General features: G+C 41.4%; 1 protein-coding gene across 3 annotated transcripts in view; it reads left to right on the top strand.

The window, feature by feature from the left end:
• Nucleotides 1-237: 237 nt before the first annotated feature.
• Nucleotides 238-26,320, top strand: part of TGFBR3 (transforming growth factor beta receptor 3) — a 172,230-nt gene continuing 146,147 nt past the window's right edge. For all 3 annotated transcript variants that reach the window (XM_042463506.1, XM_042463505.1, XM_042463507.1), the window contains exon 1: nucleotides 238-512. The gene's annotated coding sequence lies outside the window, so the exon portion shown is untranslated. The remainder of the gene's footprint in view (nucleotides 513-26,320) is intronic.

The following is a 26,320-nucleotide window of genomic DNA, read 5'->3' as shown; positions in this document are numbered from 1 at the left end:
GAGCTGAGATCCAAAACACACACACAGAGGACCAAAGTCTTGGCAATGCTGCAGAGTCTAAGGAAGTCTAGCAAATCTGGAAAGGGGAGGGGAAGGGAAGGGAGGGTGTTTCCCTGGGGGTGTCCATCACCATGCAAACCCCGCCCCCGGCCCAATCAGAAGCCTGGGAAGCCCTGATTGATGGGCTGGACCAAGAGTTCCCTCCCATCCTGGGTCTCCCCAGCGCAAGGAGTTGGTGGTGCGCCTTTGCTGCCTTTGCCTTGCGTTCCGAGGAGCCTCTTCTTCTTCCCTGGCTTTGGAGGGCAGAGGAGGCACCAGGAAAGGGGGGATCGGACCAGCCCTGGCTCTTCCCACCCTCCCCAGGGCAAGGCAAAGCAGGATGCCGAGGGAGTGACTCGGAGAGGAGGCTGGGACTCCAGCTCTGTCCTGGATCTTGGTGACAACTTTGTGGTTTTTTGGGGGGAGCAAAAGTTGCAGACTCTGGAGTGGTCATCTGACAGCTCTTGGAAGAGGTAAGGGCTTCTGTTTCTGCTTCTTCTTCTTCTTCAAGGGGACAGAGGAGGAGGAGCAGGACCAGGCACTGCAAAAATGGAGGACCCTGCAAGAACAAGAGCAAAAAAAGGAGGATCTTACAAAACCAAAAGCTAAAAGCCCTCCTAGAAAAAAATGACAATGCATGCTTTTTAGTCCTGCTGGAAAGGAGGGAGGTTTTTTTAAAATCCCTCCTGGAGAGGAGGTTGACGTGGAGTACCTGTCCTGGAAAAGGAGGACCTCTGGTCACCTGGGTTAGAAGGATGAAATGGTGGGTCTCTCCTGAAAAGGAGGACCTAGGTCACCCAGGGATAAAAATGGAGGATCTGTCCTGGAAAGGAGGACCTGTGGTCACCTTGGGCTAGGAGGTTCAAATGGAGGACCTGTCCTGGAAAAGGAGGACCTGTGGTCACCCAGGGATAAAAGGTTCAAATGGAGGACCTGTCCTGGAAAAGGAAGACCTCTGGTCACCTGGGTTAGAAGGATGAAATGGTGGATCTCTCCTGAAAAGGAGGACCTCTGGTCACCCAGGGATAAAAGGTTGAAATGGAAGATCTGTCCTGGAAAAGCAGGACCTCTGGTTAACCTGGGGCAGAAGGACGAAGTGGAGGGTGTCCTGGAAAAGGAGGATCTCTGATCATCCGAGCAAAATGTGGGAATGGAGGACCTGTCCTGGAAAAGGAGGACGTGTGGCCACCTTGGCTGTGTCCTCCCTGTGTCTCTCTTTTGCTGGGCAAAGTCAGTAGGGAGCCCTTGGGTGGCTGCTGTGAAGGGATCTCCCCACTTGGCAGAGGGAAGGAAGCGCTTGCCTGGCTTTGCCTTGTGTTTGTTTTGGGAGGTCTTCCTTGGCCTTGGCATTCTCCCTCTCCCCCTTCCTCCCCTGTAGAAATAAGGCCCTTTGCTGTTGTGTGCCACCAAGTTGTTTCCAACTTCTGGCAAGCCTATTATGTGGTTTTCTTCACAAGTTTCTTCAGGGGTGTGTGTGCGCGCCATGGCCATCCTCTGAGACTGAGAGAGTGTGATTTGCCCAACGACACCCAGTGGGTTTCCATAGCTGAGATGGGATTCGAACCTTGATCTCCAGGGTCATAGGCCAATGCTCAAACCACTATGCTCACTCCACTGTAACTGCCATGGCACCATCCTACCAAACTCTGGGATTTCTAGTTTTATGAGGCACCACCGCTCTTTATCAGAGAAAGCAAAAGACCATGCAGAACTACACATTCCAGAATTCCATAGGATGGAGCCACAGCATTTAAAAGTGGTGTCAAAGTGCATTATTTCTACAGTGTAGCCGTGTTAGTCTGCAAAACCAATATGCAAAAAAGGGATCTTTCTTGCAGTACCTTTGAGACTAACTGAAAGAGAGAAGTTGGTAGCATGAACTTTCATAGACTTGTCCTGTCTAAAGTGATGGATTGGGGCTGTGGGGTGCAGGTATTGTTTTGGGCTGGGATGGCAGGGCAGCTGGGTCCCTGCTTTCTTCCCCCACTGTCTTCTTCTTAGTGATTAGGTTAAAAGGCGGCATAGATAGGACAGGAGATGCTATCTGCTTTGCTGGAGGGCAGGAATGGTTGAGTAACTGATCTTCCAGAAGAACTCCAGGTCTCCTCCCCTTGGATGCCTCTCATGACAGATCACTTGAGAGGAAGACAATTCCAGGTGAGCAGCATTCTCTTAGCTTAAAGGGAAAGCAATGACAAACCTCCTCTGAACCGATCTTGCCAAGAAAACTCCATGGTAGGGCTGTCTTAGGGTCCCCATAAGTTGGAAACAACTTGAAGGCACACATACACAACAACATCCAAAAGGCCTGGAGTCAGTGACTTGTCTTGGTTGATGCCCACCAAGACATCAACCAAGACATCAACCATCAACCAAGACAACTCTTTGGTGGGGCAACCCAAGAGAAAATCCTGAAATTGTCCCTCTTTTACCCTCACTTTATTTTAATTATATCTATTTTTTATTTACGTGATTTATAGCCCACCTTTCTCCCAAAATGGGAGATTCTACATGGGGTAGAATTCTGAGACACAGTCTTATTTGTCCGCAAATGTTGTTGATGTGTGCCTTCAATTATATGCCGATGAAGGGCATTTGAGATACGCAATGAAATAAGACAGAAAGCAGTCTGTTTAAGTCATTATTTTGACTTTGTTGTTGTTGCTGTGTGCCTTCAGTTGTGTCAGACTTATGACAGCAACCCTAAGGCAACCCCATCATGGGGTTTTCTTGGCAAGATTTGTTCAGTGGAGGTTTGTCATTGCCGTCCTCTGAGGCTGAGAGAGAGTGTGACGTGCCCAAGATCACCCAGTGGGTTTTCATGGCTGAGCTCTCATCTCCAAAGTTGTAGTCCAACACTCAAACCGCTGTGCCATGCTGGCAGTCTAGAATATATCAGTATGCAGAGGGATCTTGCAGCAAAGGAAGCAGACCGGGTCTACAAAAGGTTATTCTACAACTTCATTCATACAGTTAGTCTCAAAAGTGCTGCAAGATCCCTTGGCATCCTGATATTTTAATGACAAGACATGTTCTTTTTTACTCAGCCCTTCGGTTAAAAATGCTCAGAGCAGCTGCTTCTTGTTGCTGTCGTGTGCCTTCCAGCCATATCTGACTTATGGTGACCTTAAGGCAAACCTGTCATGAGGTTTTCTTGGTGGAATTTGTTCAGAGAGGGGTTTGCCCTCTGAGGCTGAGAGTGTGTGACTTGCCCATGGTCACCCAGTGGGTTTCCATGGATGAATGGGGATTTGAACCCTTGTCTCCCAGTCCTTTAGTCCAACACTCAAGCCACTACACCATGCTGGCTCTTGGCTTGCAAATGGTTAATTTGACAGTTCCCTGGATTAGTTCCAGCATAACATGCTGGGACAGATTTTTTTAGAGGGCATGCAAACCGAATGGTGCAGCAGGAAGCAACCTGTTTACATCAGTACTGCTGATTTCTGTTGGACTTTCAATGGTGGTAAAATGCTCCCCCTCCATACACATACACTCAGTTTGGCTTGCTTTGAAGTAATTGAACATAAACTTAAATTTTTTCTTTGGTGCGCAAACTGATCTTTGAATCCTGGATTTGGGCAAGCAGTTATATTGTTCTCTCCATGTTGTTTACTATTACACAACTCCTACTATTACGCTCTTGAATTCTTGGCAATGATTACAGGTTTGATTTGTAAGGCATCTGAACTATGTCACTCTTACTATGTTTAGATTTTGATAAATGCCTTTTAAGCTTCAGGGACCATAGTTTCACTCAACAGTAGTCCTTCAATAGTTTGAAAGTTACTAGGCAAGTGCTTAAAATTTGGCAACTTGGAGTGGTTTGGTCAGAGTAGTGCTTTTTCTTTTATTCCTTAAAAACCTCTCAGTGCGATGTAGATTTTATTCATGGGGTTGCTATAGGCTTCCTTTGTGACCTCCAGATGTTTTCCTAACTTTCTGAGAAATTTTATGGGTGCGTATCCAGAATAAATTAATTTTAGCTGCCCCATACTATAAAAGAGTTCTGGTTGGAAGAAGGCAGGAAACCTACTTGCTCTTATGTGGGAGTACATTTATTTAGTTGAATTCAGTGTGACCTGCTTTCAAGTAAAGTTTCAAAAGATTGTAAAGTTGTTTTTATGTGTCTTTACCTTGAATTTGACATCTGGCAACCTTGTCATGGGGTTTTCTTGGCAAGATTTATTGAGATTTATTGAGGTTTGGTGTTGCTTTCTTGTAAAGTTGAGAGGGTGTGACTTGCCCAAAGTCACCCAATGGGTTTCCACATCTGAACAGAAATTGGAATCCCAGTCTCCTGGAGTCCTAGCCCCGCATCAAACTATTACACCACCCTAGGGCTTACTTTATAGTTCGGGAAGTGTGTTTTGAAATTGCTGGAAGCAATATAAGGAAGGAATGCATTGACTTTTAAGTTCATATGGTGAAGAAGGCAGTGCATGTAACTTGTTAATGTGTGGAAAACCGCTGCCATTATAAGAATAAGCCCCATTAAACACGAGAGAAGTTACTTCTAAGTAATCAAGCATATATTTGGATTACAAACCCATGTCATTCCCGGCTGGGGAGAGCAACCTCGCTTCATGAATTCCTTGGTGAAGATGGTGTTCTGTGGTTTTGTGGTATTGACAATTAGATTGAATAGCAATCACTATAATATGTGATTTGGACAAGATATAGTTCTTAATGATATTGTTCTGATTACTGCTATTTCATTCTTGTGAAGTTGTTATCAACTCAATAGAAACTAATGCTTCTAAACTGCTTGAATAGATGTCAATAGAGTTTGGATACAAATAATTCCTGATAGCATCAGCCATTGAAGATACAGAGTAAGAGCACCGATATAAATTATTGTTGTCTTCTCACTTTATTTGGGATTTCAACCATATTTTGTTTGGCAGGGCTCTTGCATCAATAATACTTCAGCTGTTAGCATTATCCCCCCCCCCCGCCCCCAATTGCATGCATTTACCTCATCTTTACTAAACAATAACTTCATATTTGACAATTAAGCTTAAAACTTCATGCATTTTAGTTACATATATTAATATATATTTTCCAAGCAGGTATCTTGTGCTATTAGGAGCCATTCTGGAAAGGGGGCTTGCCCTGTAGCTGTCAAAGATTTAGAAGCCTTGCTTGGATAAAAGTTGACATTTTTGAAATGTATTGTTTTTACTGGAAGAGTTCTACAGATAGCATGGATTGCTAAAAGGAAAAATGAATGGATGCTAAACCAAGGGGTTAGTCACACTGTGCAAATAATTCAGGATGAATCCAGGTTGGATCTCTATTGTTCACATTCATCCTGAATGGGAGAAAGAGACCACACTAGAGATGTATGAACCCAATCAAGGATGCTATTGAGGTTTCAATTGGTGACAAAGGTGACTTAGAGGTCTCTCATTCACAAGGTTGCCATAAGTCAAAGCTGGCTTGTGTGTAAGTTCCATTAAATCCCGTGAACAAATATGCACACAACAAGATTGTGACGGTGCTGCTAGGAAATAATAGTTAATTGGGTTTTTACAATGCTGAAAATGTTTTACAGCAGTGCTATCGGATGTGGGGGGACTGGTAATTTCCCCAATGCCATATGCCAGAGACCAATACCATTTTTGTGCCATATTATTACCAGGTGTTTCTTTCCCAGAAATTTGGTAGTGATCTAACTAGTGGGTCATGCACTACCATATGGAGTAGCACTATTGTGTAGCATACATGTGTAGATACTGTTTTGTATAGGTGAAGCAATTAAGTATTCATATTTGATATTAAACATATGTTGTTGATTAGAGTGGGTCACCATTCTGTTTTGCTCGTAGTATCTTGTCACAGTCTCAAAGATACATAAAAATGTATTGAAAAGACAATAGCTCAGTAGCAAAGAACATGCTTTGGCTGCAGAAGGTCCCAGATTCTATTCTTGGTACCATTTAAAAAAACAACACACCATTATCACAGGACTAAAGAACATCTGGCCTTCCAGATGTTTGACTATCATATCTTACCACTGGCCATGCTGGATGGGGCTGATGTGAATTTATGTATTTACATAAACAAACACATAAATGTACTTATACCTTGCCCTCCAGGCTAAAACAGTTGAAGGGCGAGGCTAGTTAATATGGCATTCAGATAGTTAATATGGCATTCTCTGCCCTCAGGCTTACAGCCTAAAGAAGACAGGACAGATAAGGAAAGGGAAATAGCAGTGGGGGAGTTGAAATGCAACACTATTGAAAGGGCTACAAGTTCACAACCCTTGAGTTCTCAGAGAGTGGGAAAGTGCTGTGGTTCATACTCTGGATAGTGGCTGCTTCCAGTATGAGGAGCTAATGCTGAATTAGCTAGATAACCAGTCTGCTATAGAGCAGCTTTCTTTCTCCAAACGGAGTTCGGCTTTTTTAGGGTGCAAAGACTGTGATGCTAGTTTGTTGTTATTGTGTGCCTTCAAGTCATTTCTGACTTATGGCAACCTTAAGGTAACCCTATCATGGGGTTTTCTTGGCAAGATTGGTTCAGAGGGGAGTTGCTTTTACCTCCCATATCAAAATAACATTTGAACAGAAATCTCATTATGAATGTAGTTACTGGATTATAATTGCCTAACAGATTCTTAATCTTTTAAAAAATAAAACAGAAAAGATACAATTAAATTAATAGGCTTGGTATTAGGGCCTAAATACCCTAAAGCAGGGGTAGGCAACCTTTTTGAGTCGGGGGCCGGGTTGCTGTCCCTCAGACAACTGGGGGGCCGAAGCCAATAAATAAATAAATAAATAATTTAAATAAATTTAAATAAATAAATAAATAAATAAACTGGGACAAATGTAGGACAGAATTTTCAAATGGTGGACACTTTTTTAAAAAAAAGTGGAGGACACGTGAAAAAATTTGCTGATTTTAAAAAAATGTTAATATAAATGCATGTTTCTGAGGCTTCTATAGACAATTGCCCCTGCGCGCGAGAGGCCAAAGGCCCCGGCGGCAATCGGCGGCAGGACCGGGTTGGGGCCAGTCCCAAGGCCTCGCTGGGCTGCATCCGGCCCGCGGGCCGCAGGTTGCCTACCCCTGCCCTAAAGGCACCAGATCCCATCTCATCTTGGAAGCTATGCAGAGTCAGCTCTGGTTAGTACTTGGATGGGAGACTGCCAATGAATACCAGGTGCTGTAGGCTACATTTCAGATGAAGGAACTGGCAAAACCATCTCTGAATATTCCTTGCCTAAGAAAACCCTATGAAATTCATGGGGTTACCGTAAGCTGACAGCCAACTTTGAAGGCTTATGCATACACATTCTTTCCTTGCTTTTCTCAGTTGGCAGCTATTATTTAGTCATAATTCTTTCAAAGAACACTTGACACCTCTTATGCAATTTGTAGTGGATCCACCTGTGTGCCTAGAGCGTTAGCTATTTTTAACTGTTAGTCTAAAAATGTTTTTAAAATGTATGCAAAATTTTAAATTTTAAAACTCCATGGAAAAACAACTGATATTTAGTTTTGCCTTCTCCACTTTAATCTCTCCAGCCTGAGATGTTCACATCTAGGGTTGCCATAGTCCATTTCTTAAAATCTGGGTGCCTAACTTGCATATTATTAAAGTATTCTAATTATGCAAACCACTCTAATTTATATTCTAATTATGCAAATTCAGTACATTTTGTCTTACACTATGTTTAACCTTCATACCATTTTTGAAAGTTAGAACTGATCTGACAGAAACAGTGCAGACTGTGTTTAAAATGTTGGACTTGGAACAGAGAGATCCAACCCCCAAAGGCCAACCCATTTTCTTGACAAGTTTTTTCAGAGGGGGGTTGCCATTACCATCCTCTGAGGCTAGTCCTAGCAAACCCAATGAATTTTTAGTTTTTTGGGCTATGTGGCCATGTTCTAGAAGAGTTTCTTCCTGACGTTTCGCCAGCATCTGTGGCTGGCATCTTCAGAGAATGCTTGCCTGGAAAAAGTGTGTGTGTGCGTGTGCGTGTGTGTGTGTATCCACACACACACACACACACACACACACACACACACACACACACACTGTGTGAGCCTGAGAATGCAGGAGTGATTTGCATGTGTATTGTTCTATGCTGATGGCAGGCCTCAGGCTGGGAGGCCAATGAATTTTGCTTCTGAGTAGACCTATTTAGGATCATTTGCTCATCCTGGAGGGAGGGAGGCAGTGTGATAAACCAGATGACAGACCAGATCCTGAAGCATTGCCCCCTAATTCTTGAGTCTACCCCCCTCTCCTTACATATTTTCAGGATTGTCTCTCCCCCTATCTTTAATCCATTCATGCCTTCTACCAACCCCACTCCCATCCCTGGCTGCTTATTCCTCCGCCAAAATCCCAATCACCATCCCATAATTTAAGCCATCTGAACTGGAGACAATGTAATGTATTTGCACTGGATATTGTAGATTTATACCTCTTTTTTCTTATTCTTTTCCCCCTTTCTTCCCTGTCCTCTGTTCCTGTCTCACCTGCCTTTATTTATTTTTAACCCCTTCTCTGTCTCTAAAGCAGAAAGTGTGTCCAACAGAAGAGGGGGAGATAAGGTGAAAGTGTCTCTCAACCTCACTGCCCATCCAAGATTTAAAGTCATGACTGCTGGGGGCTACCCTTACCTCCTCCCTAGCCCCCTTTTCCTCTCCTGGTTTTAATAGGGTGATCATCCTGCCTTTGATTTTCATTGTGTTGCTCTCTTTAGAGAAGAATAAGAGAGGAAAGGAGTTTCGCAGTCTCTGACAAAATGCAGCCTGGAACAAAGCAGGGATCCAGGATTTGTGGCTTCAAACATGCCCCCAGTGGGCCAGGACATTTTAAAACCATCCAGTCCGTGATTGTGCTGGTTTCCCAGCACATGTGTCAAGCCGACATTCATCTAGATATTTATTTTGTACTGTATTTATTAATTCTATCCGTATGCCACCTGTCCTGCCATGAGCTAAGGGCAGTTCTCATGGATCTCCTCTGTGGTTCAGCTCTGTCAGGCTGATAGTGACTTTCCCAGTACAGTGGAAGCTGGCAGCTCCCATGTCAATGGGCTGGTGAATTCACTCCAGATTTCAGCTGACTTGAAAAGAGCTGTTCAAGGTTCCCAAGCTATTTAGGAATAGGTTTCAGCACCTTGGAAACCTTGTGAATTAAATCTTGAATTAAATCTTGGAATGGATTTGCCACCTCACTGACACAGAAGCCACATGCTGCCACCAACCCAATGAGTTTCATAATTTACTGGAGACCTGAATCTTGGTCTTCCAGATCCCAGTCCAACACTTTTAACTGTTACACCACACTGGCTCTACCCTGTTTCTTTCCACATTCTGCCACGTTTGTATGCTACAGGTGGGAGTTGCAACTGACCTGATTGAAAATCTTCTTGGCCATCTGTATTCTCTCTCTTTTTCAAAAGAGTTTCAAACAGCAACAACACATTTGTAGCATTATGGGAATTGCCTTCATTTTCTTAGCTCATTTATTCATAAGAAGCCATGGTATTTGTTGTTTGTTGTTAACTGCCTTCAAGTTGATCTTGACTCATGGTAGCCCTGTGAATGAGACATCTTCAAGACTCTCTATTCTCAGCCTCTCTGCTCAGGTACTGCAGGTTAAGGCCTGTGACCTCTCTGACTGAGTTTAGCCAGCTGGTGTGCAATCTTCCTCTCTTTCTACTGCCTTCCTAGCATCATTGCTTTTTCTAATGAGTCCTGCCATCTCATGATGTGGCCAAACTACAACAGTCTCAAATGCATCATCTTGGTCTCTAGAGATATTTCAGGCTTGATCTCTTCAAGGAACCATTTGTTTGTCCTTTTGACTGTCCATGGTATCCGCAGCCCTCTTCTCAGCCAGTTGGGAACCATTCTGTTTCTCCATATTCTGTTCTAACAGTAGCATCTTGTTCTAAGTACAGATTTCTTATCAGGACTATCTGATGTAGTGGCAGTACCATTTCTTTAAAAGCGTTCCATAGATTTTTGTGATCTGTGGAGTCAAAGGCTTTGCTATAAAGTTGGATGTATCCAATCTTATTACAAAATGATTACTTTTATTGCCATTCTATCCGTAAGTACACACTGAAAAGACAAGAAAGGCTGTTCTATGCTTTCCTCCCACTGGCCTTCAGACTGTGTGGCAGGATTTTTAAAAAGAGAGGAGTCTGAACTGTCAGGGCCTAAATAACCTAAAGTCTCCAGATCCTGTCTGATCTTAGAAGCCAAGCAGGATTAGCCATGGTTAGTACGGCCAATGAATAGCAAGCACTTTCGACTATATTTCATCAGAAGTAGCTGGCAAAACCACATCTCTGTGTTTTCCTTACCTAAGACAACAACAACAAGCATTTATTTATATCCCGCCTTTCCCTATGGATCGAGGTGGGTTACAATGAAAATTAAATACACCGTACAACAATCAACACCATTACCCAATCTCCCAACCCTCCAACCCTCCACCCTCAACATAATAATGAAAACAGATTAGATGATAGAAATAGTTAAAAACAATTTAAAAATAGCGAATAGGAGTGAGACGACTTGGGGTGGATGGGGTGATTCTTTTTAGTGGGAGGTCAGTATGGGAAGGCCTGCCGGAAGAGATCTGTCTTGATCGCCTTTTTAAAGGCATCCACATTTTTGGAGCGACAGCTGAGAAGGTCCTCTGGGAAGTCACCGCCAACTTGGTCTTCTTTGGCTGCAATAAGTTCTTCCCAGAGGACCTGAGTGTGCGGGGTGGATTGTATGGACAACCCTTTGAAATTCAAGAGGTCAGCATAAGTCTAAAGGTAACTTGAAGGCACACACACACACACACACACACACACTTTACTGTCTAGTCTTGTGTTTGTCTTTTGTAGATACTTTGCTGTCACAGCCTTCCTAAACAAAGAAATGGCCAGAGCTTAGAAAAGTTACTTGCTTGCACTGTAGCCCCCCAAATCCCTCGGCTAGTGGCTATGTTTGGGGAGTTGTACTCCCCAAGAGTTATTTTTCCAAGCTCAGCTCAAGCCACAAGGTCAGCCAAAGGTTTATACTTTACATGAAAGAAAGGACCTTGCCAGGAAAAAAAAGATTTTTGTTGATGTTGTTTTTGTGTCCTCACCCTGAGGGCAAGCAGGTCAAAGAAAGAGAGAGGAAGCAGGAAAGCCCTGCCAACACTATATTTTAAGGTCTTGGCTGTAAGGAAATAAAAGTTGTAGAGTATGGGAGGTGCTCCATTGTTCCTTGGCACTCACAATAAACACGAGTTCGATGGGTGCAACCTTTTTGTTGCATCGGCAGGGAAAAGCTGATCTTATTGGCTGCCTCTTGGCCCGGTCCAGTTACACACTGTAAATGGGCCAGGAAGGAACTTCCATCTCCTTGGTGACTGACCATGCATCCAAGAATAGTTCACCTCTTGCTTTGAGAGCATGCCTCATTTCTGGGCTGAACAATAAACGAAGCACATTTCCAGCACATTTCAGTATTGTGCTCTCTCGGAATACCATTGAATGCAGTGAAAAATTCTGCTGAATTTTAACTGGAGCATTATAAATTCCTCAAACTATAAATGGATTCCAAATGCGTGAACAGAGGGAACCTCAGTGCTCTCTTAAGTGCATCAAGCTCTATGCATCAAGTATTATTGAGCTGACATGATGTTGGTTTTATATGTGCTTATGTGTCAGTAGTAATCATTTGCCACATCGATCTTTGTTGACCTGATATATACTTCTTTTTCTGTTCTTTGGCCTGCAAAATACTGACTTCCTAGAAAATGTGTTTTTTGTGATCCTTATTGATGGAATGTTTGGTTCTTACTCTCTGCTGATGGAATACACTGGGTGATAACCATAAAATCGCATTTGCTATTAGAATCTGAGTAATGCTATTAGAATAGGGCCATAATGAGGTTTGAAATTGTTATATTTTTAGGCTGCTACTTTCTTAATTGCCCAGTGTGGGAATTCGGGTAATTGTAGTCTTAAAGGTAATATTCCCAAGTTGTGGCCATAGTGCAAGGGTGTACTTTCAGGTGTATGATCTTCAGGTTGGTCTCTGGGATCTGAGGCTAAAAAGATCTTAAGTAGCAATTGCTGTAACAGGCCTCTACCTGATTCCCTGAAAATCAGGGCAGTGTGCTCTGGCCTTTTTCGTCAGCCCAATGAATAAGAACCCCTGAATGGCTGCTTCCTTGTTCCCCAAGGAGAACATGGTAGAAGGAGTAGACCAATATGACCTTATTTGTTAGATAGAGAAAAAGCTGCAGGGAGCTTGGTTTGCACTTTTCTGCTGTAAAGAGGAAAGTAACTGAGAATGATGGCCTGTGTTTGCTTTTTTTCTTTTTCCTTCCCAGTCTATGTTCCTTATCTGCCATCTCTCTTAGACTGAAGCCTGAGATCAAGGACGATCTAGTGTATTCTGGGAATTTTTTCCCAGGGGAAGCATAGAAAAATATGTTTCAAATCAATAATAAGCAGGAGCAGCATAAAGTACTGTGTTAGATGTTGCTCATGTCAGATTTTGGCATATAGTAGCATGTTCAGTGTGATATGAAACCAGTCATTGAAATATTCACTTAGTACATTCCATGTATTTGTTAGCATGAAGAATGCATTGCCAAATTACTGTAATGCTCCTGTTGGAGTAACCCACTTTTAAAATAGATACTTTCATTGTTGGATGGACAGCATATAATTTAACAAGGGCATAAATACACATATTATACCAGTAAAATTTTATACCAGTAAAATGTACCATCAAGGCAGTCTGAAGATTCTAAATATCAAGGGAACTGAGAAATCTCTACATACATTATATCAAGCAAATTAACATAACTGAGACCTGGTGGTGCAGTGGTTAAATCAAATACTGTACCTGTACTGCAACCACTCACTCATAAACCACAAGGTTGCGAGTTCAATACCAGCCAGGGCTCAGGCTCAACTGCATCCTTCCGAGGTCGCTAAAATTAGTACCCAGCTTGTTGGGGGCAATTAGCTTACACATTGTAAACCACCTAGAGACTGCTTAGCGTGGTATGAAGCGGCAATGAAACTGCTATTGCAGAGCCTGGAAATCTTAATTTTATTTTTTTTTACTACAACTCCTAGGACCCCCAAGAAAGATGGAAGTAACTTTTCCAAGCTCCCGTAAGACTGTAAAACCTGAAGAGCAATTAGTCTAGTCTTATTTATTTATTTATTTATTTATTTATTTAGCCTTGTCACAATGGTGCTAGTCTTCACTATTACAATGGAGTTAGTTCTGAACCAGCTTTTGTAGTCTGATCACTATAAAGTATAAAAGACTATTCTCCTTCCTTCTCCTCCTGCTCCATTACCCCAATTGCCCTCCATGGCCCCCTTCTTCTCCCCCGGCAGTTAAAACCATCTCAAACTTGATTACTTCTGCAGTGTGTTTTGGACCACAGTCACTACTAGGATGGAACTAGATAAGATCCTTAAGTGTAAAGACATATAATTAAATACCAAAGGCAGAATCATTGTGCCACAGTATATCCATTTCCTATCTGGGGGTGAAGAAAAATGACAGAAAGTGAATGAACTCATTTGAAATGTGATCCTGAAGAAGAGTTCTACAGGTGCCATGGTCTGCTAAAAAGAAAAATGAATTACTCCTGGACCAAAGAACTCCATTCATCTGTCCTGCCAAAACTGATGACTGTTTTGTGTATTCACTTTGATGAGTACCAAGCAAAGGAAGCTCAGAAGTGTTGCTAGGCCCTGGGCTTATTTCCCAGGGCTCAGGAATCTATCACTGCATGTATAATACACATATTCATCAACATGTGCAAATTTGATGTGGTTTTGTGTTTTATGTGGTTTTGTGTTATGGACTCAGATCTTCTTAGTATCTACTTTAGCCTCTCTCTGCTATGTTGCATTCTCTTCAAGAGGCCAAGGAAACTGTTGCATTACTAGCCATTCTGACCTGTGCCAGATTTCCTTCCAGTAGCAGTTTCTTCCTTGGAGTTGTTCAGCAGCATTACTGCCAAAGAACTGACAGCATGTATCCACGTGCAATCTTGTGTATGGCTGCACGCCTCTGTGGGTAAGAGTGCGGGTGGCCTTTGATTTGGCCTGCTAATGCTATGGATCTCAGATTGGGGAAGAAACACCACCTCCCTTTGCCTCCCTACCATGGTATCCTATGTCAGAATAGTGGTTCTAATTCAGCATTTCCACATTATGATGCCTTAAGTGCAATTAGCTCTTTTATAGCTTCATTGGACCAAAGAAAAGCACAGCACTGAAAGCACTTTGGGGATTACCTTTGGATCAATTCCTTGGTTTCTTTCACTCCAAAATATTATTATTTTCTCCCAGGGAGCATCAAGTTTTAAAATGGAAGCATTGTAGCTGAAAGCAATGTCCATCTTGCTAATTCATCCCCTGACTCATTATGTACGAGACTGCTAAGCTTGAGCTTTTTGTGGCATGGACACACAAAATGTGTGTGTGTGGGGGGGACCCACATGCAACAAAAAAGAGAGAGAAACGCTTACATGCCTCACTAATACCAGCAGTACTTTTGTCTAAACATTAGATAGACAGTTCCTTCTCCATAACTAGATCTTCCACATTCCCTTTGCCTAGAAGATCTTCCCTGTGATAAATGTCGTTTTCAATAGGAAGTGTTTAACTCAAGCTAAAGCACAGGGCCCATGCCAGTTCCTCAGCTTTTGCACATTAGGACAGTCTAGTGTTTAGAATCTGAGATTAACTTGGATGTGCTCAAAACTGTGAAAGAGACCGTCTTAGATTGTAAGAGAAAGTCATGATCTACTACTAACTAGTTTTGGTCAAACCCCTGCCCCCCCTCCCCATATGAAAACATGTCTGCAAGTCTGTCTCTCGGTGATGTAGTAAACATAAGCAGTGGAAGCTTGGTCTGTGAATTTGCACATTTTGGGGCTAGGCAAGTATGGCATAGGAGAACGACAAGTGGATTACTGTGCAGAATTAGACTGGTATAATGAAGAACAGACTTTGGGTCCATTTTAATAATGCCATAGAGAAAAGAACAGAACAGTATCAAAAGAGATTCCCTTGCCAACATCTCAGTAATGGACCAGGGACTCGTATTGTTTTAATTCCATCACATTTATTGAAGAGTTGTCAGTTGATACACTGTAGAACCATCACAGATTGCATTTTCCATGGAATAATCACACAAGCAAGTGCCCAAGAGATCCTCTTTCATACTATGTAGAGCCAAATAAGGGGAAATTCATGTGTTAGTTGCCAGGCAGAGGCCATGAGTTGGCTAGGAGACATTTTGTTTAGAAAAATCATAACTAAAGGAGGACAGTGTCCCAGTCTGCTAGTGAGCTACTCTGTCTGTGCACAAACACACAAACGTGGTGGTATGTGTGAAGAAGGAAGCTGTGTGGAGCAAGTGAAAATGGCCTACACAAAACAATTATAACGGGCATGCCAACTCTTAAGTCACTCCTAGTGTTGTGTGAGTAAGAGCTGATGCATCATTTCAGCAGAAGCATATGGATTGTCCTATATTTTGGACTACAGGTATGGAGTTGGGGTTTGGCAGCCTAACGTAATCTCTCTTGAATCTACTGGCATATAGATGTTGAATGTTAAAGGTAGCATGACAACAGAGGCTGCTGCCACATTACAGAATTAATGCAGTGTGACACTGCTTTTACCGTCATGACTATCCTTTGGAATCCTGGGATTTGTAGTTTGTTTTTGGCACCAGAGCCCTCTGACAGTGAAGCCTCATATCTCACAAAACTACAAATCTCATCATTTCATAGCATTGAGCCATAGCAGTTAAATTGGTATAAAAGCAAAGCTTAAAACAGAGGGCATGGTGAGTACAAATCATTGTGTAAACATGTGTATTTGAGAAGTTGCTAACAAAAAATGAGGCAATAGGAGGATAAAATCCTTAACCCACTGGCTAAGTGCATTTCCATCTGACCAGCCTGTTTCAGAAATTCACCTTGAAAGAACATGTTGTTTTCTGCGATCAGTGCACATTGCCTGTGAACATTATAGTTAGATGTGTGTAGTATTTCCTGAAAGAGGATGTATTTAGTAATTTTTCAGCTTCCAAGTTCTGGAGTACAAAGATGAAGCTGAAGCTCCAAGATGTATATCTGGAGACACTACCTGTGTACAAGGCCTTTAGGTCATAGACTGAACAGGTGAGAGAAGCAGCTATGGTTTAACCAATGGAGATTTCCATTTAATACAGTGATTAAATACCAGGAAAAATGCTTATGGCCTCATCCCATTCCAAAACAGCTAACTGGTAGCTGACTTAATTCTTGAGGCTCCAGAATTAACTCTGAACACTGATGATAAAGATCGAGCACTGTAGCATCATGCACCTTCTAATGGGACATGGAAGCTCCCCCCCCCCCTCCGGGGCCAGGGCAAAAAAGTGAAGCCACTTTTTCATACCAATAGGATATTATTTGTGTTCTGTTGTGCCAAATGGTCTTTTCCACAATATGATTTTTTTTCTGCATTAGTCCAGTTTGCACAGTAATGTCCACTTTGCACAGTTTTTGTCAAAATGGTTACTCTGTATGCTTTTTATGTGTAACAGGCTTTTCATACAAGCAGTAGCATATGCAGCCCAGGTCCTTGTCTAGATCTTTCTCATCTGCTAGAATCCTTGTCTCTTGTTATGTTCTTTCTAGAACCAGCTCCAGAACTCCTATTCTGGGGCATCTTTTTCCTTTGTGAATGGCAAAACCTGTCAATGCACTGTATGAATCACTTTTTGCCAAAACATCCTTCTTGTGGCTTTCCTTTGGCTTTTCAAAACAAGCCTTTCTTTTTCTTCTTTATAATAGTTATTTAGCACAAAGCACAGTTAAAGAGAGGAAGATTGACTCCTATGAAGCGGAAACACTTTTTGATTCTTTGTTTTTGGAGGCATTGTGCCTTTGGCACACCTGTAAGAGAAAGTTCTTAATTCAGATATGTTTACCTAGAGATTAGACTCTATATTTTATTTTATTTTTTGGAAGGTTGGTTGTATTGATATTACTGAATTAATTCCACCTCCTTAATGCCAGAAATAATGTTTAGTTGTTCTGAGGAGGTTTGATTATGAAGCAAAACACTTCTGGTTTGGGTATGTGTATTACAGGGCAAATTTCTGAGGTTTAATCTAATTCATGCAGAAGATGCTGTGAACTGGTTCACAATCAGTTTGCAAACCTCATTCCCATCTGTTAACATCTTTTGTATGTGATTTGCATAAGCACACATTATTCTTCAAGGGAATTTGGTCTCTTTTTGTACTTTCAATCTGGGAAAAACCTAAATGGTATTTTTTCCCCCTGCTAGGCAGTTTCCCAGTGAAATGTTATTTAATCAATCTTAAAAGATTTTATTAATCTCTGAAAACTAATTGCATCAAAGGTTATGAGACAATGACGTAGATAAGATCTTTTTTTTCCCTCGAGTAAGGAAGACAGTAAAACATACCCTGCTCCTATACCTCTCTTACCCTTGGTGTTCATGGTAGGATGTATCTCCTACTCCCTTACTGCAGTTCTGCATATAAGGTATGAAGATCTGTGTGATTAACCTCTTAGTTTTCATGTCTACAGTCACGTTCTGAGCCAGAACAAATAAAGACAGAAGGTGGATTTAGCATGTGTCGTATTTGGGAAGAGGGCAAATTTCATTTGCAAAATCCAATCCTAATCTTGCCTGTTATCCTCATCTCTGCAGCAAAGGATGCTGCCCTTGAGTGAAATTCAGCTGTTGGTTCCATTGGCTTTTCTATATGGAATTGGCCCCAGGACTTTGTCCTTGACTTCAGGCAGCAACATGTCTTGGACCCATCCTGGGAAGAAGAGAACTGGATATACACAGTTCAATTTAAGAAGTGATGGCTATTTATGTGACTAGATTTGCCATGTACCAGTAGTACATGTAGGAGTGGCCGTGCAATTTTTCCTGTGGGTATTTTGTGACCTTATGGGCACTGATATTAAGAAAAATAAAATCAAAAGGGACCCCAAGGACTATCAAGTTTAGTCCTCATGAGTGCTGGAGGTCACAGCTGACATATTCTTCAGAAGCAGACATCCAACCTCTGCTTAGAAACCTCCAGCAAAGGAGAGTTTTCCACCCTAAGGCAATCTATCGCACTGTAATCTATTGCACCCTTACTATCAGTAAGTTCTTCCCAATTTTTAGTCAGAGTTTCCTTTCCTTTCCCAGCCCCATCTGGAAATGCTAAAAATTGATGTTGCAACCTTTTGCATTCCAAGGATGTACTTGATCATTGAGTTACAAATCGTCTCTTGCCTTTTAACTGGGAAGGTCAGCTGTTAAAATGGGGAACTCCTCCTTAGAAACCCCTGAGATATCCTCCTCTGGCTTGGTCCAAACAAGTTTGGAATGTCTTTTAGTTAAATGGCCTTTGTCTGATCTATCAGATTGGATGCAAAGTATGTGCTACAAAACCAGATTCATTTGGGGCTGTTGGAGCCAGAAAAAGGGAAAGCCTCTATGCTTTTGAGGGTGCAATTATGTATATTTTGTGGTTTCCTGTAATTTAACAGAACATGCAGTAATGAATTAAATACAAAAAGGAGCAAAAAGAGTCTTGTGGAAGTGGGGTGGGTGGGAAATACACATTCAGTCTTGGCTCCCCTCCAGTTCCCATAGCCTTTATTTGAGATTTGTGGAAATGACCTGTTATGCACACACAGCCATCGTCTAAGTAACTCTCTCGCGTCACAGTCACTCTCTTCTTGGGAGTTTGATTATACTAGGAGGCTTAAAACCTATTTTAGCTCCCTGGAAACAAAATGTCTTTGGCTTTATACTGTACAATCTTCATAAGATTATTATTTACTGGAAGTCTTCCAGCAATATTTTGTAATACTGTCCTCATCTGAGCACAAGAAAATTTAGCGGGAAGGATTGAGAAATATCATTTAGACCAGTGGTTCTCAATCTCTCATCCTCCAGATGTTCTGGACTTCAGCTCCCATAATCCATGACCATTGGCCAAGTTGGCTGGGCTTGTGGGAGTTGAAGTCCAGAACTTTTTTGGGGCCACACACTGAAAACCATTGGCCTAGAACACACATAACCTAAAAACCATGTTGGCATAGCATTTTGATAAAAAAGGGGGGGGGGAGTAGAGAGTAGTTTTGATAATAACAAAATGGGTAAAGTAGGAAGGGGTAGACTACATCTCATCAACTTTGAAATGCATCTGGATTACCCATTTCCCAGGTTAGGTCCTGAATTGAGTTGGTCTACTAGGTATTGACAAATGGTGATCGCATTGTCAATGGAAATAGTGGGCTTGCAGGCCAACACCATTCAGAATCATATACCCATTGCTGTAGCAGGATATGAAGCTTAATACAAATCAAATACTCAGTTCTATAGATGGAGATATCAGTAATTTTTTAGTCCATCTCACACGTGTTCATTGGTATGTTGTCTTTGCTAATTTTCAAAATAATATACAGCAAAAAATCATGCTATTTTAAAATGAATTTTTCCAGCATAGCTATATTTGTATGCATTTCATCCTGCAATAAACCTTATTATTCATGGGATTTTGGGGTGTGTGTGTGTGTGTGTGTGTAGAATTGATAATGAAAAATATAATTGGCAAGGATAATTGTATTTTGATGCCTATGTTAGTCTGGGAATGGTGAATCAGATCAGTTCCTGACTGAAAAATGTGGCCAAACTCTCCAACTATCTCTCTTCAGTGCTCCACAGCCCTTCTGGCTATTGTCAGGCTCTATGTTGTAAGAATTCTATGGATAAGATCAGAGGTCACAGGAGCTAAAAAATCATGGCTAAGTTTTAAATTGTGAAAAATTGCAGATTAGAAAGAGAAGGCTTATATAAATTGGGGGAAAGTGCAAAACAAAATGCTTTCTGAGTTTAAAATAAAGTTGATCGTACACAGTGGCCTCATACACATAATAATTTCTACCATGTCTGCTCACACTGTTCTAATTCTCAGTGAGAGAGAGAGAGTGTGTGTGTGTGTTGTGTGCCTTTAAATTGTTTCTGATTTATAGCAACCTTATCATGATTTTTCTTGGCAAGATTTGTTCAGAGGTTTGCCATTACCTTCCCCTGAGGCTTAGAGTGTGTGACTTGCCCAAGATCACTCAGTGACTTTCATGGGTCAGCTTTAGATAAAAAGCTGACTATATCAATTTATTTTGTCATTCCCAATAGAAAGTGGACATAAGGGTTCAGGTGAGTCATTCAGTGGATGTCTCTGTATTAGCTCTGTTTGGAGATTTGGCCAAATACATGGAGCATACAGTTGTCTGGGTTTCTACTGGTGGAATCCATCCCACATTCACTAAGTCCACTGTAACCTGTTGGTCATCTAATATGGTCTACTTGGTGCCTTGTTTGAAAAGACAAAATGACAAAGTGTGAGAACCCAGTGTGGTGTTTAGAACATTGGCCTTGGACATGGGATCCTGGTTCTAGTTCCCCTGAACTCGGAACTATTACACTACACTATAGTGCATATTCCACTTTAACTGCCATGGCAACATCCTGTGGAATTTTGAGATTTGTAGTTTAGTGAGGCCCAAAAGCTTTCTGGCTGAGAATTCTGAGTGTTCCTCCCTAAACTGTAAATCTCAAGACTCCATAGGATGTTGTCATGGCAGTTAAAGTGGAATATAGTGCTATTACGGTTTAGTGTGATAGACCAGTTACTGTCTATGTCTTTCAGCCTGACTTACCACACAGGCTTGAGTAGGGGGCATTTATAACAACACTTTTGCTGATTGGAACAAACATACCAAATAAGCACTTTCAGCACAGTTCACTGCAGGGGGACCACACCAGAAAGGCTCTTTGCTATTATGCACCCCCTTCAGTTGTCCTAATTGGGAAAGGACAGTCTAAGGAGTTTATCAGGCAAAGGGAATTGGCAGTATAATCCAATGGCAATCTGAACGCTATCATGGGGTTTAATGTTATTGTGTGATAACCCACTACACACAAGTTTGGGCAATGGGAAGTCAGTCCGAGCGCAATCATGGGGTTTCACGTTATTGTGTGATAGACTGCCACACGCAAATTCGGGCAATGGCATGCTATTTTCGAGCAATGGGGAGCCAGTTCAAATGCAATGTGTATTCGTGTAATTGCGCTAAACTAGCGACTTTAAGTGAATTCGAATTTAAGAGAAATTCCTCCCGTTTGATAAACTCCTCAGTCAATTTTCTGTTGTGCTCCTTTTCCAATTGCTTTTTAAATCCCCCAGTTCTCTTTCTTCCCCTTCTTTCATTCTTTCCTTTTTACTACTGTTGCTGCAAATTAATTTCAAAGTGTAAAAGAAGTGTACACTCAGTTAACTCGGCAGGAGGGAGAGGAGAGGAATAGGGAGAATCATGCACTTCTGTTAGGCTCTGGCAAAAACAAACAGCTGCATTCTGTCCCAGCATTTGTGTTCTTCCTCTGTACTAAGTTTTGCCACCTTGACCACACTCTGATCCTGTTTAGCCACATGTGTTCTTCCTGATGTTCATCTGTGAAATGTTGGAAGGGTATGCCTAATGTCATGTTTTTGGACTACTTAGAAGCATTAATTACTCTGAGAAATAGGTTGCTGGATGGAATAAGTCTTTGTTACTCTATCAGCAGGACCTTTTCTTATGTTCTTATTGCACAAGTAGTTCCCACTCCAAACATTCAGCAGTAGAATTTGAACAAAACCTATCTGGCTATAAGAACATTGTGTACATTGTGAGATTACTACATAAAGTAAGATAGCCCCTGCCTCTAGGCACATTGGTTCTGTACATGCTATGGTTTTTTTATTCACAATTTTGGATGGATGTGCCAAATCAACTCATACGGGTTTCTCCTTTGATTTTGCTCTTCCTCCATCCAAATAGTGTTCTACATTTGATGTGTGAAAAGGGCTTTGGACAGAGAAGAAAGGCAAGAAATTATGCTGGATTTTGCTTGGAAGAGCCTTGTTCCAATGTAAACCAAAGAGATAATGAAAGCGCCAAGAACCAATGATGTATCTTAAGTTCAAGAAGATCATCCTAAGATATTTTGTTGCCTGAGGTGTCATGTATGCTAACCATCTAACCAAGGTACCTAGCCATTTGCTACCTTTTAAAGACACTTAACATTTGCAGCCTGAAGCTGCTGCCTCATAAACAAGTGGAAGTGCCAAGCACTGTTTAATAGTACTATAAGTGAAGTTGCTTCTGAAAGTCAGCAGGGTTTGATCAAAAGCATTGTTTATCTTGTTTTGGAAGGCCACTGGAGCAGGAAGGGTCTTGTGTTGTGACATTTTTTTCTGCTGAGATGGAAGGTTATGGGTGTCTTAGAAACAGAGCTGCGATAAGAAGATCAGGAATAGGAAGTCATTTTTCATTCTGTGAAGAAAAAGATGATAGAATGCAAAATAGGTGGAAAGTAAAGCAGGAAAGTAAATGGGAAGGAAAGGAGATAATATAAGAAACAGATGGTGACATTTCAGGAAATGTGCAGCAAGTAGAGAATGAAAGTCCCCATTTTAACAATGATTATGCCCAGTTCTAATTATAAATTACAGAAATTCTCTAGCTAGCATTTTCTCTAAACAGGTACCATTCAATTGGTGTTGGTTCTCCTCTTCCCTTTCCTCCTTCATCCCTTCCCCTCACCTTAGAATATTTGGAAGAATAGAAGCAAGTCGCCATGAGAGCGCAAATGTAAAGAATCTATGAGGAGTCGGGGACTGACTTTCTGAGACAGAATGTAATAGTTATACTGTTCAGTGCTGGGGTTTCTGATATATACAAAAGTATCCGTATATGCATAGGATCCAGATGTAGATTTCTTACTTTTCCCATTTAGGTTTTGTTTTCTAGGCCAGTGGTGATTGGTGGTTCCCATATTGGTGGGATGGTGAGTCTGTCCTGGGTTTTAATCTCAAATTTAAATTAGATTTCCAGGGTGAATCTATTTTAGGGAGGAGTTTCAACCCCTTGGATAGATCCTTTAGAGTCAGACTAAAATCTAGAATGGAAGCCACCAGCTGCCTCTATTGTAAGTTTGCTTAGATTGATAGCAGCCTGTCTTGTGGTTTACCATGAGGGTGTAAATCAATGGAAACTAAAGAGAGTGGAGAAGTATGGTTGCGTATGAAGAGGTCATAGATGAACAGGGGTCGGCAGACCTTTCCTGTGAGAGCTATGTAACCTCTCTGCCTTGAAAAGCCCTCTCTTTTCCTGTCCAGCTCTATACAGACTTACGCTGCAGTCTTAAACACATTGAGTAAAAGCCCCATTGATGCCAACTATGGGTAGGCTTGTGCCCTTTGATGCTGAGTGTCAGGATAGCTTTATCTCCCATGACCTCTCTTTGTGCAATCCATTCTAGTGAGGCATATGCACCACAAAGAACAGCATTGCTGGATTATACACTGACCTTAAGGAAAGAGTGATCTAACAGCCGGTTACAATTTTCCTATTCAGGGTGTTCTGTTTAGCGCTTCTGTATCTAGTAATTCTTGATTCCCAATTCTCTTCTGTTCATTGTCTTGCCAAATGGTCATGGGTGTAGATTTTAATGTTTCAGAATGCCTTATTCATAGACTGTTGCGTGTATCGTATCTGACATTTGAGTTATTAAAGAATCTGTGAAGTTTGCTCTAGTAGTTTTGATCTTTCAGCTTTCTGCAGTTCCTTCTCAGGTACTTGCAGCTGGAGATTTCTTGCATCCTGAAGGACTCTTGTATGCATCTGACAAAACGGATTCTCACCGATGGAAGTTTTTGCCACTTTAACTATATTTAGTCTTTCATATGCAACAGGAATATTTTCTTTTCTTTTTTCTTCCTTCTTTCCTCTTTTTGCACTAGGGCAGGAGGGTAGAAACAGTAGTCCCTCAGATGCTGCTGAACTACAGTTTGGACAATTGCTTATGCTTGCTGAGGCTGGTAAGATTTTGAGACAAGAATGTTTGGAGAGCCACAGTTTCCCCACTTCACCAGGCTAGGCAGAAGTGAAGTTCAAATCCACATTTTGCTGGATGGTCTTAGGTCCAAATCACACTGCATAAATAATCCAGTTTGAGACTGCTTTAACTTCCCTGATTCAATGCTAGGGAATTCTGGGAACTGTAGTCTTGGGAGACATTTTGTCTTCTCTGTTAGAGAACTCTGGTGCCACTATAAACTACAATTCCCAGGATTCCCTAGTATTGAGCCAGGGCAGTTAAAGTGGTCTCAAACTGGGTTATTTCTGCAGTGTGTTTTGGTCCTTAGTTACCATCTCTCACCTAACCTATCTTACAGGGTTAGGAAGGATAACATTGTAGGAGATGGGCAAGCCCTGTGACCATATCTGGATCTCCTCAGAGGATAAGCAAAATCTACATATAACTTTGTCATCTCAAATATATTTGGTAACTAACTTCTGACAACCAAAGTGATGTGTCTTAAAATTGATTCTGATTTAGGTCAACTCTATCATAGGATTTTCCTGATACGATTTATTCAGAGGAAGTTTGCCATTGCTTTCCTCTTAAGGATGAGAGAGTGCAACTTGCTCGAGGTCACTCAGTGGGTTTTCATGTCTGAGCAGAGATTTGAACCCTGATCTCCCAGAGTCCTTGTACTACACTCAAACCGCTTTTTCCTGACAACCAAAGACAGCCCAGCAAACATCTTCAGACGTTATTTCTGTCCATATTTGGTAGAGACTGTCCCAATTAATCTTCTGTTATCCCACTTTTTCAGCAGTTTTAACAATGTCTGTGTTTCTGTTTCCTCCCCCTATTTTCCTTCTTTGCCCTCATCTTACTACACTTGCTGCAAACTGAGTTCAAAGTGCAAAAGTAAACTGCTGCATGTCTTCTAGTTTGCGTGTTGTTCCTCCTTAATAATTTTTGCTATCTTGACCACACTCTGATGTTGCTCACTTTGATGTCCCTTGGTCACATGCATCCTAGTTTTTGTCTGTGACATGTTGGAGGGTATGCTATTCATTTATTTGATTTATACCTTGATTTTCTCCAAAGAGTGGCTTAGGGCAGCTTTAGAATTTGTTAACGATAGCTTATATCTACTATGGCTGGCTGACTTATAATAAATAATGTTTTAAGTTTTGTGCATGAGATGCAGATTCTGAGTTGAAAAGAATATCTTAACTCAAACATCTATGAGTTTCAATATTAATGATGTAAATGAAGCTTTCACCATGAGGGTGATGATAGATTTTATACTTATACTCACTGGTCTGTGGACCGGTAAAGCCATGGACAGATGCACGTAATTTGTGGTGAGCTTGCTGTGGATTCACACTTGGCCCTCTTGGGTTAATAGTATAGTGTTCCTCAGAGGATTGAGCTCAGCAGTAGGAATAATTTCTGATTTGAGCAGAGCCCAGATGTGCAGAATGCTTACTGGCTGAACTTTGTGGCAGTCATGAAGTCACCTCCTCTTCCCAACCAGCTGTGCAAAGTGTTGATTGCTTGGCTGTTGTAGCAGCCGTAAAAACGTCTTCTCTCTTCCTTTGCATCACCGCTTCAAAATTATTATTTTTATGTACGACATTAAAAAAGGTGTTGACTACATGTTTAAGCAGATTAAATGGAGAGTGAATTTGGGGTTCGGATGAGTATTGATGCAATGCTGCAGTTTGTAGCTTGGGCCCTGAATGTTTGGCACAAGAGAGCTTATATGCAGTACCATAAATCATGGCTCCTGATTAATGAATTGCTTCATGACTTTTTTCAGTAAAGGAAAAGGACCACTTCTCTTTAAGTTCCTGTGCACGCTTGCATTATATATGCTGTGATGTCAGTTACAGCATTTCATTATCCTTTACCCCTCTCTCCTTCCATGTGAATGCATTTACTAAGTTGCTTATTTAAAGCATTTATATACATCCCTTCATCCAATTTGGATTTCAAGGTATTATGCAACCAATTTACCAGAGTCATTACTGATTCAATTAGCAGGACAACAGCTGACTTATTTGATAGAAGAGCTTTAAAAAAGTTTTTTTTCCCTAAAGGGGAGGGAGGGGATATCTGGCCACATGTGGCTCACATGTTTTTACTTTTGGAAAACCATAGATGAACTTCCAGTAAATCTGTGGTTACACATTGGAATGGATTGTAAAGAACATGTTATTTTGTTCCAAAGTCAACAGCAAAGTGTTCTTCTACAGAATACGTGCAGAACTGTGGCTTTAATTTGTGTATGAGTGTGTAGGAAGGAGAAACAGAACCTGGAATTGTTAGTTAACACGTCA

Source organism: Sceloporus undulatus, chromosome 4 (genome assembly GCF_019175285.1).
Source record: "Sceloporus undulatus isolate JIND9_A2432 ecotype Alabama chromosome 4, SceUnd_v1.1, whole genome shotgun sequence".
NCBI lineage: Eukaryota > Metazoa > Chordata > Lepidosauria > Squamata > Phrynosomatidae > Sceloporus > Sceloporus undulatus.
The sequence above is the reverse complement of the archived record's forward strand: the minus strand, read 5'-3'. Positions and strand labels throughout refer to the sequence as shown.